At 38.9% G+C, this 15,433-nt stretch overlaps 1 pseudogene; it reads left to right on the top strand.

Moving 5' to 3' along the window:
• The first annotated feature begins 1,446 nt into the window (after positions 1 to 1,446).
• Positions 1,447 to 15,214, top strand: LOC131906465 (proteasome subunit beta type-6-like; annotated as a pseudogene).
• The last annotated feature ends 219 nt before the right edge of the window (positions 15,215 to 15,433 follow it).

The raw sequence follows: 15,433 nt of genomic DNA, 5'->3' as shown, positions 1-15,433 counted from the left end.
CCATGGCAACCAGCGCTCCCCACCCGGGCCTGCCCTCTCGCCCCCACAGCGTTCTGTTGAGGTGAACTGCTTTGCCTCTATCTTTTCCCGAACCCGGCAGTTCTCAGATCTCTCATTCCAGGCTAGAGGCATTTGGGGATCGCTACTGTAATCAAGAATTGTCTGTAGAGACTGGCAGCTAGATAGGGCTTTGGGGTCGGGGTGAGAGAATCTGAACCCCTAAGACCTGGTGGGCAGTGGAGAAACCTGTAGGACTCGCCCCCCACTCCCAGATGGCTACAATCTAGCCAGTGCATGCATCCTCTCCCGAGGGTAAGGAGGGGGGCGGTGGCTATGTAGGAAGAAACAGGTCAGCCTACCGAAGGTTGAGAGCTTAAGGGTGCAGGGGTCCTGGAAGCCTGGTTACTACATCCACTGACCCGGAGCTGTCAAAAATCCAGCCCTAGCCACCTGCGGCGGGGCTAGGAAAGGCGGCGCCTCCCCTCAGGTTAGGGAAGGGACCTTGAGCCACTCCCATTTTGGGCAAGGATGGAGCCCGGATTGTGCACCATTTCCCTTTCATAAGAGTTGCTCTTTCCCCAGGAGCAAGCCCTTGATGATTTCCCTCCACCTCGCTCCATGAGTTGGATAAAGGACAGGTTGGGAGAGCCCCATTCCTAGCAAGGCACGCGCAGATACACTCACCTGAGCCCACTCTGACGTCCGATCTGTCGGCTGCCTTCCCTTGGGGAAACTTCTCCTTAAGCTGGCTCACAGGGGCGAGCGAGAGGGACTAGCCAGGTCCAGACCCTCTGGGCGGATCCAGGGAGTTTCTAGTTGGGCGCTCTCCGCGGATCCACACCCTGGTCTGCCCACAGAGATTCCGTCTGTCCCCTCCTGCTGTTGGCACAGGTCTCCAGAAGGCTGGACCTGTTCGAGCTTGCACCGGTATCCACGCCCTCCTGCCAGAGACTGGCTTGCGCCTCTCCTCCGCTGTCCCCCGATCTTCTCTGCCACCCCTCACCCACAAGGCTTCTTTTCCCTCCCTTTTACACAGTCTCCCTTGGGACAAGAGAGAGTTACAGGCTTTAGATTTTGGTTTTATGAAAAGCAGGGAACAAAGACAAAACTTTGCTTGTCGTTTACAACATCTCTAAGCCAAAAGAGGCAGGATTGCTGCGGGGTTCGCTTGCCAGCTAGAAACCAAAAGAAACCCCTCCCCTCAACTCCCTCTCCCACTCTTCCGCGTTCAGATTCCACACACAGGCTTCCAGTCTCTTTTACCCTTTACTGCATGGTGGACTGGTGTGGTGCCTTGTACCTACCTCTTTTTAAAATGCCTTGCTGGTTTCACTTCATCATTTGGAGAAGGGGGGTGATGGGACTCTCAATTTAATTTACAAAAGAGCCATCTCCAGTAGCTGTCAAATCAATCAGAGCAGGCATAAATTTAAAGCTCTTCTACCGATGTCTAATGTACAGAATGTGCCTCGCTACCATCTGTACTTCACCAAATCGGTCAGTGGCATTATCTTACTTACTCTCTACTAATTCACTGCTATGGAATAAAGCTTTCTCTGCTCACTTCCTGTGCAGAAGCCCATTCTTGATCCTTTTTTTTTTTTTTTTTTCAACGAACAGGATGTTAGTTTTAGGGATGCACTATAAGGAAGTTACAGACTTTGGCGCCTAACTGATGTACACACTCCTTCATTTTTCATGCACACATTAGTGATATTTCCCAATGTGTTCACACACTATTGCTTAAAAAAGTCCTGTTGCATGTAAGTGCTCTTTGATGGTAATGGCATTACTGACTTCTAACTTTTACTCTGCTGAGGCTGTGAGATTGATCTTACAGTCCTGTTTTGTTCTCCTCTAGTGCACTAAACAATGAGGACATTTATCGCTGTGTGCTACCCTCAGAGTTGGATGCCACCGCAGGGATCAACAAGAAGTAAGGGGACTCAAGATGCTGCTTCAGAAGCACTTGCAACAAATATCGTGAAATGAATAAATGGACTTTTCCATGTTCATAATTGATAACCTTGAGGCCTCAAATGCTGCCAGTTTGTGTGTGGGCACAATTCCTACTGCCTGTGCTGGCATATTACAAATGCAAGTGAGGGCAGGATGTGTCCTAGGTTTAAATTGTGCTACTGGAGTGATTCCTCTGCCCGAGGCATCATTATTCATGCGGCATGTTTTCTAAAGTAGAAACAAAGAAAATTGAAATAAATTCCAACAAGGAAAATACTGAGCCTGTAGGAAACCATTTCCAAGATTTAGGAGCCCCAAGAGAGAGACAAAGCCAAGTTGGTCTCAAATTTACCACCTTCTGGGGTGGCATTTCCTGGGCAAAAAGCTGAGAACTCTATTTTGGTGAGAGTAACAGAGAACTTTTAAAGACTCAGCTTTTCCTTCACTGGTATTTGTTTGCTGGACACAGTAAGACCATTAAATGAACAGGCAGATTATAGTTAATTAGATGGTAGAGAGATAAAAATATGGATAGATAGAAAATAGGAACCCATATTTGAAGAAAGGGGAAGGAAAGGAGAGAGATACAGACAATTCCCAATTTTCTCTGTGTTAGTAAACACTTTAGAAACTCAATAAGATCACATCTTTCTTTTTAAGTGAAATGCCCTAACTTGTCTTTCATAAGGGTTCTCATTACACACACACACACACACACACACACACACACACACACACACACACACACACTTCTGAGCCTTGGATACCACATAAAGCTGCATATAGATTAGAAACATTATTAATTGCCTGTAGCCAACTAGAAACAGTAATTAATTCAGCATATAGCAACTCACTTTACTCTAGGCAACCAAACTTTCAGAAAGAAAAAGGGAAGGAAAGTGTTTAGAGGAAGGGAGAGAGGGAAGGAAGGAGGAAAGGAAGGAAATACGGAGGGAGGGAATGAGGACAAATGATGAACTAAGAAAGAACAAGACTCTTTTTCAGAGGTGTGCTCAGTAGAAGCAGATGCCTTTAACTATCTGTACCCAAGAAGTATTCATAGCCATGATCTGTAGCAGGATTTCATTTCTTTTTTTTTTAGGGGGGTTGTACTAACCAGCTCCCAAATCACGACACAGAGAGTTATTATTAGTTTTTGAATGCTCGGCCTTAGCTTAGACTTGTTTCTTGCTAGCTCTTATAATTTAACCTGTTTTTCTACATCTATGTTTTGCCTTAGGGCTTTTTACCTTTCTTTCCTTCTGTATATCTTACTTTCCTGCTGCCTTCCTGTCTGGCTGAAGGCTACCTGGCTTCTGTATGTGTTCCTCTCTTTCGCCCTTGTTCTCTTCTTCTGTCTTTCTTTTCCTCTCTGGAGCCTAGATTTCTCCTACTATTTATTCTTTCTGCCTGCCAGCCCACTTATCCCTCTCTTGCCTAGTTATTGGCCCCTCAACTTTTTAGCAAGGTAAAACAAATACAGCACATCTTTACATAATTAAACAAAGGTAGCACAAACAAGTGGAACACATCCTTACGTCGTTAAACAAATGCATCACAAACAAAGGTAACACACCTTTACATCACTAACAAAGATAGTAGAAACAAATGTAACACACCTTCACAAAGTTAAAGTAATATTCTGCAGGGTAAACACATGAAACACATCTTTGACTAGTTAAAATAATATTCCACAACAGTGATCTCTATACCTGAGCCCATATTTTTATACAGTAGCAAATGCAGGCAACGCAGTCATGCTTGCTGGCCAAAGCAACAGCTTCCAGCAAGTCTGGAACCAGAAGACAGCCTTCATCCAGAGTGAAAGGCTGTGAAAGATACCTTCTGCTGCTGTTTTGAGCCTCGCTCCTGGCTCCCTCACTCCTGTCTGACACTTCCCACTCACCACACCCCCCTGATCTATAAGAGATACTGGGGAAGCACTACCTTCTCACCAGTCACACAGAAATCTGATCACATTAGTCTCAAGAGGTGTGAATTTTCTTTCTTGTGATGGAGGAAGATCCTGCCAATTGAAAACACTACCACTGGACCACAAAGGAGGGGGGATGGGTTTTCTCATAAACAGAAGCAGAAGGTGAGAGAGATAGGCCAGCGGACTGGAAAAACATAAAAGGTATACAAGCTGGGGCATTTTTCTGCTTTTCCTGCTGATTTACTGCCTATCCTCTGCCTGAACCATCATTTGGTATCATTCCCAGGGCTGGGCTATTGCAAGAGTATTGCCTTTTCGCAAAGCCAAGTAGCTAGTGATAATGGCATCATTCCTAGAAAAATTGTTTAGTGGAAGAGTTGTAGTGTTGGAAATGGCATTGCAGTCTAGCAGTTCCCGACAGTCACACATCGACTGGGATTTTCTGGCCAACAGCTGTAATAAAAGGAAGACAGGATATTCCTCTGAGGAAAAAGATCCTTCAAAGGCAACCTTGGAAACACAAAGCAGCCTCCTTCAGCTCAGAAACTAACAAAGCTAAAGACCAGAACAGTGACTCAGCAGAACCACAGAGAGCCCATATTCCTTTAACTTGCCCTTTTATTCAAGAACAAAAGGACATGTATTACGAATCAAAGGACAATAATTCTGAGACAAATAAGGTAAACCTCCCCTGTTTCATGCCATGGATCATTAATATAAGTGATCTGGCCCTAGGAGCTCACAGAATCAGATATATTTAATGGATTTTTAAAGGGACATGCAATTATATGGCCATTAATAATCTTATCCTCTGGAACTAAGTCAGCAGTAGGTACTATCCGATCTCACACTTTAGGTATCCATTGACTACTTCTGCAAATCAGTGATATGTCCAACCCTCCAATCAGAAATGTCTGACAGGGATAGGCTACTGTCCTGTTGGTGGTTTGCTCCAAAGTCCTGTGTCATCAGAATTGATCTCAAAGACCTGCAAACTGTGTTACAGGGTAAATTCTTAGTTGTTGGGGAGAAGTTCTGATATTTTTAAAGGATGGAAAATGTATCTACATTCCTCTGTTTCCGATGTAACACAAAAACGTTTTAAGCTGGTAAAATAATCACCTATAGCTTCCTTTTATATTTGTGGACAGTATGGTTCAGAAATTATTTACAAAGTTGTACTAGTGGTTAGTGGCCTAGGATATATTGATAAATATCTCCCAGTTTCTGCTGTTATGCTATTTTAGAATATAGCAAAGCATGTTAAGGTAATATTATATACCTCAGACCTGCTGTAGCAAAAAAGACAAAGAGAAAGGGGAGCAGGGAGAGACTATGATAACAGAAATGTAAGGGCTGGCATTAGTAGAGACAAAATAAAGAGTTTTACTTCGTCATTGTCTTTTATTTTGTATTGCTGATTTTGAAAATGAGTTGGAGAAAAAGTAAATACCAAGTAGATTTGAATAACATAATGTTTGTAGAAGGCATTAGCTGTTCCCAGATTTGTTGTTAGTTTATTCTTGGTTACATGGCCACCCACAAGTTTGGCTTTATGTCTAAATTCTTGCTAAAGAGACATAAAGAAAAATAGACAACTTCCAGATTATCCACTTAAAAAACAATGCAGACTTATTTTTTTGGTTCTAGTTAATGGTGGAAGCCTTATGCTGAAGATGGTAAAAAGAGCCCCATTAACCTAAATCCTCGAACTGAAATATATAAAAAGTATAAAAAGTGATTAGAAAATTTGAAGCCGGGCAGTGGTGGCGCACGCCTTTAATCCCAGCACTCGGGAGGCAGAGCCAGGCGGATCTCTGTGAGTTCGAGGCCAGCCTGGGCTACCAAGTGAGTCCCAGGAAAGGCGCAAAGCTACACAGAGAAGCCCTGTCTCGAAAAACCAAAAAAAAAAAAAAAAAAAAAAAAAAAAAAGAAATTTTGAACAGCTCTTTTATTTAAGCCAGTCTTCCAGAGTCCCTTTTATGTAACAGTATAAACTTTAAGTAAGGCAACTGTAACTGTTATCATGAGAAAAATTTCAGAAGTAAATCAAGAATGGGCTAGAGTGAGTATTTGTTGGTTTCACTTGCCCCTTTCATCTACATTCATTCAATTTAACCAACCCTAGAAAAACATATCTCCCACATTTACACAGAGCTAAGCTAAGGCTGTCTCCAGTGTTCCTTTCAACTTATGATCTAAGCTTACAAAATAGGCTTCATTCATTAGTATCACCAGCCCGTTGTGTATGTGGGCCATAGCAAAAGGCAACAGAACCAACAGAAGCCAAAGAAAGGTTGCTGCAGCTTGGCTATTGTATGTTTGCCACATGCCTATGTGTCAAAGTCTTGGTATCAAAGTCTCATTACTGGGTGCTGGTAGAACTTTTGAGAGGTGAACTCTAGCTAGAGGTCTTTAGATCGTAGGAAGAATACTGTTTAAAGGGACTGTGATTCTCTAATCCCTTTATTGTCTTTTTTGTTCCATGATTTGTGGTATCATTTTTTTTCTTACATATATGCCTTTCATGGTGTACATACTGCCAGTGGTTAAGGAATTTGGTGAACCAATTATGGACAAAAGTCTACTAAGCTTTGAATAGAAACAAAAGTCTGTTTGAGTAGAGTGACAGAAATCAGACTAATGGAGATTTGCCTTAGACTTGTGATTGCACTAACAGGAAAAAACTAAAGATTACTCAGCAAGCATGATGTAAGCCAGAGAAAGTGGCTGCTTGTAGTCATCAGTATAACCAAAAAAACACATGAGCTTAGTGAAATAAAGAGAGAGAACTGACACTCTGGTTTGAAGATCCAGATCTCCAAGCAAGCTGACAGCTTACTGTCTCCTTAAACCTAAAACTGGAATAAAAATTGGTTGTATGGCAAATGAAATAAACACTACATTAGGAAGATCATAAGCCATGTTCAAGTTGAATTCATCCTAGAAATATAAAGTGATTCTATATAAGAAGATCGAAAAATCAGATCTAACACATCAACAGACTGAAGGATAAAAATTGGATAGATCTATCAGCATCTCAACAAATTCAGAAAACAAATTTAGTAAAATTTAACATCTTTTAATGATGGTACTTCTTCATATAGTAGATATAAGAGATTTTTCCTCAGAATATTAAAACCTGTATATAGAAAATCACCTGGGACTGCTGAGATGGATCAGTGGATAAAGACATTTGCTACCAAGTCTGACAATCAGAGTTCTATCCCTGGGATCCATATGGCATTAAGAAAGAAGGCACTCCCAGAAGTATTTCTCTGACTTCTACACATGCACCATGGCACACACATGTGCAAGCGTTTATACACATACATATATACACACAATAAATATGTGAAAAATAATATAGCTAATGTCATACTGGACTGCTAAGTATTAAATTTGTTTCCTGTAAGACCAGGACTGAGATAAGGACTAAAACTTCCATGACTTTTTATACCATTGGAAGTCTTAACAAGAGCAAGAGAAAGAGATAAGGATTAAGCAAACTGAAAGGGGAATTAAATTGTCCTTGCTTTCAGAGCATGTGGTTTACACATAGAAAAAAACCTAAACATTCAATCAAAGAGCTGTGGGACTTGATCTTAGTAAAAGTTCCAGATACAAGGATCAATATTTTAAAATATCATATTTATATGGCCATATACTGGAAAATATTGGTAGCAGATATAACCAAGTAAGGGAAAGGTCCCTACAATGAAAATCCTCAAATGCTGCTGAAAGAAATTACAGAGAACACAGGAAAATCAAAGAAAATCCATGTTCATGGATCAGAAGAATCAACACTGTTAAAGTGAGCAAGTTTCTTATATTACTTAATTTGTTACTAAATATCTGGCAGGAATCACCTTGATGACGTCAGGGCTTATTTTGCCTCATGGTTTAAGTCATGTTTCAGTCCACCATGGCAAGAAGGTTTGGCGGCAGAAGCATGAGTTGACTGGTCATGTTGCATTCATAGTCAGCAAACAGATGAATGTTGGTACTCAAACAGCTTACTCCCTGCTGATTGCTTTATATGTAGTCCTTAACTGCAAAACAGGGATAGTATTACTCACACTCAGTGTCAGTCTTCTCTCATCAATTAAATGTTTCTGAAAACCCTCTCCCAGACACGTCCAGAGGGCTGAAGTTGTGTCCCCTACATGATCCAAAATCCTAACAAATTGACAATGAATATTAACTATCATATCACTGAAAGCCATCTATAGATTCCATATAATTTCTCCTCGAGCATCACCTTCACTATGGAAACATGTTAAGCGACATAAGCTACACAGAAATTCTAACGCCACCTGTTACACTTACTTGTGGAAAATAACAAGTCAACCTAAAAAAAAACAGCAGGCTAGTCATCACTTGGAATTATAGAGAGACTGAAATTAAGTTAAATAATGGCCACCCAAATGTAGCTGGAAGCAATTAGCTTTCTATTTTTTTCTGTAGCACAGTAATTACTAATTAAAACAGTTTATGATTTATTTTATGATTATACGTGTAGAAAATTTGTTTGAAGATAAAGTTTGAAGATAAAGAAGGGCTTATTTCTCTGATCTTATTCTTAATGTTTACACCCTTGTAATTTATTAGCACAATGCACCCTATAAAGAGTAACAAAGATTAAGTCTCAATAGAACTACATAAATTCATCATGAACCTACAATTCACCTGGACTTTTTTAAAAAGTAATGTCAGTGTTTTGTTCTTTATTAGCTTATGTTTAACACTTTAAAAATCAATCATTAGCCAATTATACCTTTTCATGCAATGCTTTGGGTCCACAATTCACCCTTTTCCTTTCAAAATAAACTGATTAGAGACATGTTTATTTTGGTGGTGTGGGGAGGTTATATAGACTGTTTTTAGACATCCCTGAAATCAGGTCATCAGGCTTGCACAGTAAACAGTTTACACACTGATGCTTCCTGACCCCACTTTAGTTTGGATGCTGTTGTTTACAGACAGGGTTTTCTGTGGCCCAGCCTAGCCTCGAACTCCTCTAGTCCTTGTGTATTCACCCATTTTGGAATACAGACATACATCACTCTACTCATGTCTTTCACCTTTAAATCGCTGCAAGCAATGAGTAATGTGTTCACTTTCTTTCTGGCTACTTTCACTTTTTTTTTCAAATTTTGTCTTGGAATTTTGATTATTGTGCATGTACTGATCTTTCTGAAGTTTTGATGAGATCCTTACGTTTACAAATTTACCAATTCTACACACACAAATACTCAGTATGTCAGTCTCTTTTTTTATCTTTTTCAGGAATCTGCTTCTGCACATTTATTATATTGAGGCTATGTTCATTTTTTTCTCTCCTAATTTTCCTTTATTTTTAAGTTTAGGGAATCATTTAGTATATATCTGCTATGGACATAACTGGAAATTTTCATTTTAGATAATATATTTCCATTTAGAATAATCTTTTTAATTATTTATCTAAAATATTTGACTTCTCTTAATTTTCCCAGTTATAGATGTGTTTGAATAATGCTTTATTTCTTCAGGCTTAGTTACATGTACGCTTTAAATTCATTTTTGCTAAATCTAATGTCTAAATCATCTCCACTCTTTGCTTACTGAATACAGAATGCATTATTCTATTTCTACCACATGTTGAGCCATTTTGAATTATTTTGGGGTACTATAGAGATTCTGGACTCAGACTCACTAGCTAGCTTATAGTGATTTTGAGCTTGAGCAAATCTAGTGCCTTAGCCACCTAAGTGCTGAGACTCCAGGCCTGTGCAACCACACATCATTCTGAAGGGCATGTTTTTAGATCACAAACTGCTAGTATATGACACACTAAATTAATACAAACAACTCTGTCTTCAACAGTGAATATGGTGGTTTTTTTTTTTTTATTTAAAAGACCAAAAATAATCCATGGATTTGATTTTTATATTGGTTTTCAAAATATTATAAATAGGCAATTCCACTAAAGAATCTATAACTATGTTGCATAATGAAGGACTTCCATTAAAAAGCCAGATGCAACAGTGTGCATCTGTGTTCCCAACACTCCTAGAGTGAGGACAGAGTATGACCTTGAAGTCAGAAGGTCAGCTCCCATGGAGTATCAGACAAGAGTGGCCCTGACTCAAACAAAGATGGAAAGTGAGAATCCACTTCCAAAAGCTGTGCTCTGACCTCAATATTTATTCTATGGAACTTACACACCTGCACACACACACACACACACACACAAATAAATAATAAAATATGTGTGAAGAATCACAAGAAAAGCCCAAAGACCGTTTCCACTCATAGACCTTTGTCTAGAGAAACTATTCAAGTACTTAGGCAAAGCAAAGCTTCTTTCTTTTAGCTCAAACCAAAATTATAACCACCAGAACTGCATTATAAAACACAGCAAGCATGGATTTTAAAGCTAAAGGAAATATGCTATGTGGAAACTCAATTCCTTCTAGAGGAGAATAGACTATTGACAATTGTAAATATGCTGGTAACTATAAATAGCTATTTTTCTTTCATTTTACTTATATAATATATGACTGTTAAAACCAAAAAGGCTTATCTCTCACTTTCAACAAAACTAAGATAGTTTCCCAATATCCTTCAAAATGAGCTATCATATCTACATAAAATACCATTTCATATATGAAGGTTTATCAACAATGATCCCTATTTTCTAAATAAAAATAGATCATCTTGAAAATGTTAATTTCATCTAGTGTTTTTTTTTTTTTTTGGTTTTTTGAGACAGTGTTTCTCTGTGTAGCTTTGCACCTTTTCTGGAACTCACTTTGGAGACCAGGCTGGCCTCGAACTCACAGAGATCCACCTGCCTCTGCCTCCCGAGTGCTGGGATTATAGGCGTGCGCCACCACCGCCCGGCGTGTTTTATTATTAGTACAACTACAGAAGCCTGCAGATATTTTACAGAAGGATCTGCCCAATTATATATAAGCAAAAAAATCTTCTTTTCAGATCAAATTTTGCATCACTTCTCTAGGAAGAAAAAGATCATTAAATTATGATTTAGTCACTGGGCTCTTTGCTGATGAGAATGCAAAGCACTTGAGCATTTGCATTTGAAAACAAAATGGAACAAATATAGCTGATGCACTTCAAAATAAAAGGACTTACATTTTGTCTAAATGTGGATAAATTGCTTCAGAAGTACAGAGTAAGTTTCAACTGAGTACAATGTGGTGTTTTTTATCACTATTACTCTTGGAAAATTACTTCTGATAGAAACAGCTAGCACTGATCAACTGATAAACATCTTACAATGTAATTAACCATAATCTTATACATCAGACCTGTTTTATTTATTTTACCTAATGTAAGATATGTTTGGAGGAGAGCTCATTTTTATCCTCAAAATGACACTGAAAAAAATCAAAGTTAATATTATTTGGTTTAAGATTACTGAAGAGCCAGGTCTAATTACTGTGAATAGCAATAGAAAATGTTTGTCTTATGGCGTTTTACCCATTATTATACCAGTTCTTTCAAGTAAAGTTCAGATATAATGGGCAGAAAACAATGATGTTAATTTTTTACAAGTACATATGTAACATGGTAGAATAAAAATACACACAAAGTATCACAGGACACGTGTGGTATTTTACTAGTCTTTAATCCCTGCATGTAGGAGCCTATGGTATAAGGATCTTGAGTAAAAAGCTGGCTTGGACTACACAGTGTAATCCTGTCTCAAAAGAAAGAGAAGAAAATTAAAACAAAGAAAGAAAGAACTGAAAAAAGAAAAGAAATGAATAAATGTATCTAGTGTAATTAAAAACAGTAATAATTGAAAAAAGAAATGTAAACAAAGAACATGCTTATACTGATAAGTCCTCATTTAGAAAATACATTTATGAGATTTTCCATATTCTTTGAGAAATAGACTTATCAATAAAATAGAGAAAACATAAATTTTCATTAAATGGTATTCAATTAAAGTAAAAGACAACTTGATATTTTTCTTTTACTTTGATACTACCTATAAACCTAGCTGTGCTTTAATTAGTGTGGGTCCTATACAATTCAAATATAGTTAAAATGTAAAATGTTTTCCCCAAAATATATTGTAGAGCATAAACAGCAAGATGTTAAAATACTTAAAAATGCTTCTGAAATAACTTTGACTTTGCTAACATGATATTTGCAAAGCTTTACTTAGTAATTCTTCTTCAGATGGTTCAAAGAATAAAATTTGGGTGATTATAAACATTTAAACATAAAGAAAACACCAGGAGTTGTGCTAGATTTTGAAAGTGGTAGTGGGCAATTAGCTTCTCTGAAGGTTTGTGAATAAAGCATGGCATATGTTCCACACTTGACGAATTACACACATCCATTATAAGATCCCGAAAAGAAAGGATTCCCATGCCAACCTTCAAACCCTCAACAGGAATTTATTCCAGCCATAACTCCACACCGATGACAGAGCAAACCAACATAAAATGGGACTTCACCAAAGGGACTGTTTACGGGAGGGTCAGAAGAGGTTTCCTGTAAAATACTATAAGAAGCCCAAGTGTTTTGTTCTGTTTTACATTTAGGCCAATAAACTCCTATCCTTTAAGTTATGGGTTTTTCTCACCATCATGTGATCAAAGATGTAAGGTAAAACAGCCCCGTTTAGAAATGCCACAAAGAGAGAAGGTACAATATAAGCACTGGAATAATGACTGTGGTTTTGTTCACATCCTTTAGTGAGTGAAGCGGGCTCCTTGGGAATTGGTGGTTAAATGGAATTCCAGTCGTGGGGAACATCACCAATGGTGTACTTACTACTGTCAGGAGGCACAGTTGTGTGTATTTGTCAAAGATAGATGGCTTTGTTTTTGCTCTTGATTCCCAAGAGATTTGTCTTTACTAAAATGCTATCTTAAAACAAAATATTACAAAAAAAAATACGAAACAAATTTTCAAAGAACCCAAGCCTGTATTATTCATTAGAGCAACTATGGTGCATATTTAATTGAGAAAACAGCAATACTATAACAAGAAGCAACAGTGGCTTTCCTAAACTAGATAAAAGGAATGGAGACAGAAAAAAAAAGTAAGAAATAGTATGGACTAAGAAATACCTCATCTACAAAGCAAACATTTTTATCTTTACTTCACATTTCTGGAGAAATCACCATGTCAGTAAAACATATGTTGTGGTGACATGGTAATGCAAACTTACATGAATTTAAAAGGAAATGGAGAAGTCCACACAGGCACACAGCAAACAATTGACAATGCTGTATTCTTGCTGAACTAAGGCTCTGCAAGAATTAGGTGAATGCACAAGTGATAGCTGAGGTGAAATTTATTAATTATTGCAGTGTTTTCATAGATTGAAGAAATAGACTGCAATGCCATCTGAATCATCATCTAATTCAAATATATACACTTGCACTTACTCACACACACATAAAAACACAGTGTGCTTTTTATTAAACATTGCCTGCTCTCAAAAGACTTTTATTATTTTCTAAATGTTTAGGATAAATGAATCCTTAACATATCTCCAAGTTTCTTGTGTGATTAAAGTAGTCAGGATGAAAGTCACAGAGCCCATCTTGAATACATTCAAGAAACAGTATTTCCTCTCTTATCTGGAGTTAAAGAGATTCACTGCCTCTTAACAACCCAATTCTAACCAAGTGGTATCCTGTGGAGATTTTCAGTTTGGGCCATAATAGGGACCCTTTTCATCTCAAATCCAGCTCAGATAGCAGTGGGACCGGGTCCTGTGCTCATTGCATGAGTCGGCTGTTTGAAACCTGGGGCCTATGCAGGATCACTTGGCTCGGCCTGGGAGGAGGGGACTGGACCTACGTGGACTGAGTCTACCAGGTTGATCTCAGTCCATGGGGAAGGCTTTGCCCTTGAGGAGATGGGAATCAGGGGTGGGCTGGGGGGAAGGTGAGGGGGGCAGGAGGGGGGAGAACAAGGGAATCCATAGCTGATATGTAGAACTGAATTGTATTGCAAAATAAAAATAAAAAAAATTAAAAAAAAAAAAAGAATGAAGCTTCCAGTACCAGGATTGAATTATATCTAATTGAGTTGTTGGCTAAAAGGTTCCTAGAGGAATCCCCAAACAACTCAGGATGTTGCCAAGAGTATTGGTTGCTGTCCACAAACTGACAGGAAGGCCCCATTGCTGAAGACAGCACCTGCACAACTCATTAAACATAGAAGAATTGAACTGGTGCTTACATAGAGTCCTACAAAGACACTCCTGTGTTCTAGTGTCTTTGGTACAGAAAGGTACTCTGCATGATACCAAAAGAGAAATGTAAACACCAAACCAGCCACAAAGCCTTTGATCTACAATCCTGTCCTGCCTGCAAGAAATGTTAGAGCAGTGGTGGCACAAAGCTTGTGGGAGTAAAAACTAATATCTGATTAGTGTTAAGGCCCACTCTACAAGATGGAACTCATAACTGACATTACTTGGATGACCAAGAAGCTGAGACTAGATAGCCAGGGGCCTAGGGTAAAAATCAAATACTTCTGTTATTATTTTTTTTTTTTAAGTAGCGATTGCCGCAATAGAAGAGGAATTTGGCAGCTACCTTACCTGTTCATGGAGTGGAATCTGTACCAGCTTTTGGGCTGGAGGCTCTCACCTTAGACTGGAAAAACTAGGAAATCTCCTGGGACCACAATCATGGCTGTGCAGTTGGATGGGTCTGGGGTTCCAGGAGCAGATTGCAAAATGGCCACTTGATCCTACATGGCCAAGTAGTGAACTGACCTACAAGAAAAACAACAAGGCAGTTTACTCCAGAACAAACACTGGATCCTAAATTGCCAAGTAGGCACAAACTGGCAAGCTGGCCCCTATCCATGACCATATCTTCTGCTGCTGCTCAAGCTTAGCAGCTAACACCCAAGCAATAGCTGATGCTGTCAAGTTATTAGATTGGTTACCATGAAACTGAATGAGGCTCCACTAGTACACACAGCTGCCAGTCTCTTTAAGGATATATGTTATCAATACAGAGAAGATCTAATGGCAAGAATCACCATTGCAGGCTGGGACCTAAAAAGAATATGATGGTAAGGTAGTCCCTTGCCATTGTAGGCTCCAGGAGTTCATTTGTCTATGGCTATGTTGATGCTACCTATCAGAAAGGCATGACCAAGGATGAATGACTGCAATTTCCTGTCAATACTCTTGCTTTGGTTATGGAATGGGATAGCTTCAGTGGTGGGGTGATCTGCTTGGCAGTCATTTCAGAATCAAGGGTAGGGCAGCGAGTACTTTAGGGAGACCAGATGCCCAAATTCACCATTGCTTCTTTACCAACTCCATGAATCCCAGTATTATAGGCTGTAATAAAAGATATTCATACTCATATAAAAGTTAATAAACAGTTTGACAAGAGGGAGCAAATAGCAATAAAATGCCTCCTAATGACATTCTGCTGTACTCATAGATTAGTGCCTTGCTCAGCCATCACTAGAGAAGCTTCCTCCTGTAGCAGTTGGCAACAAATACAGAAACCCAGTCAGATATCATGTGGATCATGAGAT

The sequence above is a fragment of the Peromyscus eremicus genome, chromosome 3, assembly GCF_949786415.1.
Source record: "Peromyscus eremicus chromosome 3, PerEre_H2_v1, whole genome shotgun sequence".
Lineage (NCBI taxonomy): Eukaryota > Metazoa > Chordata > Mammalia > Rodentia > Cricetidae > Peromyscus > Peromyscus eremicus.
The sequence above is the reverse complement of the archived record's forward strand: the minus strand, read 5'-3'. Positions and strand labels throughout refer to the sequence as shown.